Consider the following 2,500-nt stretch of genomic DNA (forward strand, 5'->3'; position numbering starts at 1 on the left):
ATTTTAGACAATTAATGCTTTCTAAAGCTCAATCCCTTGCTTGTTGAGTAGGAATTCGATCAATTGCTATCAATGCCAGGAGGCAGATCAAGATTCATGGGAACGATAACCTTTTCCGAGAAGAGTAAAGCGAGGGATAGGATAGATGAATAGGTTTAAGCCTTTATCCGCTTGGAGGGATGAATTTCAAATTTTTAAGGCTTCGTTTTTCTCCGGCAAGCAGCTAGGGAAGCATTTATTCCCAAGCGATAAGAAGCCTGAAAGCGATTCTGACACAAGATACGATGACAGGAAGGGAATTCGATCATAAATAGACAGAAAAAAACTAGGCTCCTTTCTTTCTCATAGGAGGGGTTCGCATCCAACCCTTATCGATACCCCTCGCTAGGACATTTAAGTGAGTCGGGTTTCGATCCGGTTCCGAAATGAGGCGGTGTTACCAATGACTCGATACCCCGCTGCTACCGAATTAAGTTCGTCCTTCCCCCCTTTCCCTATAATAAAGTGCAGGCCCCCGTAGATAGATGTCCCATATAGCCCCTCCTCTCCGGGGTTGGGTCGAAAAAAGAATCGAATTGGGTTGAGAGAAGTTTATGAATCGAGTGAAAATTAAAAAGAAAAATCGTAAATAAAAATGGGCAAGTGTGCTTGCTTATTTTTATTATATTAGAATTATAAAAATACCAAAAATATGAAGAAGAACTAAGGCACTTGCTTCGGCGAAACCTTTCTCCGTCGTTACGGAGTTCTTCTGCTCTAATCTCCGAAATCGAGGATCAGCTGCCTTTACATTATTTAAGGGGGAGTTAGTATTGATTCATGCAAAGATGCTCCTCTGAAGCTGGAGTAAGGGATTGTCCACCTCACCGCCCCGAAGAGCAGTGGCTTTGTTGTTTTGCACGCCTACAGAGAGAGACTCAAAAAGTACCGGCGCTCAATCGAAAGAAAGAGAAATCAACTATATGCTTAACTCATGCCCTAGGAATCCCTAGACACAGGGGGTACGAGCTAATCTTTTACTGGAGGGAAAGCTGGGGAAAAGCATAGAGCGTGCGGGCTCAGCTCTCGCCCTCCTCCCGCCCGTGACGCTCCCAAACCGATCGCTATCGTTTTCTTGCTTTCTTGTTGTCTTGAATTGTTATAGAACGGCTTTATATCAGGTATAGTTGGTAGAATGAAGTGGGATGAAGCCTTAGTGGATATAGCAAGTGTGCCGGGAATAACGGCTGGCATAGAAGTCTCTCGCACGCAAGGAGATGCTGCTGCTGGATGTCACGGTTCCGGGGCGCCATCATGATCCTTTTCTCTGGAACAATCGAGGGCACTGCCTTCCTTCAGCTTTCAGAGGTAGGGGCGGCATCAATCATCGCTCAGTGAGCTATTTATTGCCGCCAATAGCGCTTCGCTTGCATGCAAGGCGGCACGCCAGGTAGAGCTATCGCGCGCGGGCGAAGGAGATGCATTTCAGGTACTGGTAGTACTGGACAAGCTCTCAGGGAATAATCTCTTTCTTATTTCTGCCTTTCTTTCCCATGACGACTAGGAACAGGCAAATCAAAAATTTCACTTCGAATTTCGGACCTCAACATCCTGCTGCTCATGGTGTTTCACGATCAGTATTGGAAATGAACGGAGAAGTGGTGGAACGTGCGGAACCACATATTGGATTACTCCAGTGCGGCACGAAGCCGCTGACGCCGAGTCGGCTCCTATGCCGCTAGCTATGCCCTGCTTGGTCCCCCGGCACGGTGGAGGTTCCGTAGCGCGTCATGAGCACCGGGCGGTTGAGCAACTCAAGCGAACCGCCCTACCTTACTACAACATAGGGACAGAAGGGAGAAGGTTGTGAAGGTGGCCTCGTTATCCACACCTCCGGTCGGATGAATGGAGGACCGACCGACCCGGGTTTTCATGAGCGTTGGCGGGTCCTGGAGTGCCTGTCAAGGGCGCTAGCGCATACCCCGGGGTGATCATCACCACCTGCACCTCACATCTCGGCACAGTGGAACGTGTAACCCGCCTGCTGTCTCATTCAACTACATTTGTTCCTGTAATCCATAGCCTAACAGAACGCAGCAGCGAGGGACAACCCGCCCATACAGCCAGCGGGGAGGATGGCACTACTGGCAAAGACCGTCTGGCGAAAACGCCGCAGGCGCGAAGCGTGGTAGGCCTGCGCCGGGGGAGCATAGCATAGGGAGGAAAGGGAGCCCGGACGGTGGAAGAGCCAGGGGAGGCCGGGTCATTTGACGGAAATGGAAGGCTTTTCCCTATTAGAGAAGGCCCTATGAAGTAAAGGGAAGTGCATGAATTCTTGGAAAAAGAGGGAGCGAGCCTATATAAAAAATAAAAAATGTAATAAAGTAAATTCAATGAATAGATAGAGTCAACGGTACGACAGACAGCGCTGCCTACACACGCGAATTAGCTTCCGAGGTCGAGCAGTCTCAATTTCACTACAGGGATTTGCGAATGAATGCTGGACTGGGCCACCTCGAAT

General features: G+C 49.1%; 1 pseudogene; it reads right to left on the reverse strand.

The window, feature by feature from the left end:
• Nucleotides 1-1,733: 1,733 nt before the first annotated feature.
• Nucleotides 1,734-2,500, reverse strand: part of LOC148582670 (uncharacterized) — a 2,396-nt pseudogene continuing 1,629 nt past the window's right edge.

This window comes from Corylus avellana, unplaced genomic scaffold, assembly GCF_965113065.1.
Source record: "Corylus avellana unplaced genomic scaffold, dhCorAvel1.hap1.2 HAP1_SCAFFOLD_52, whole genome shotgun sequence".
Classification (NCBI taxonomy): domain Eukaryota; kingdom Viridiplantae; phylum Streptophyta; class Magnoliopsida; order Fagales; family Betulaceae; genus Corylus; species Corylus avellana.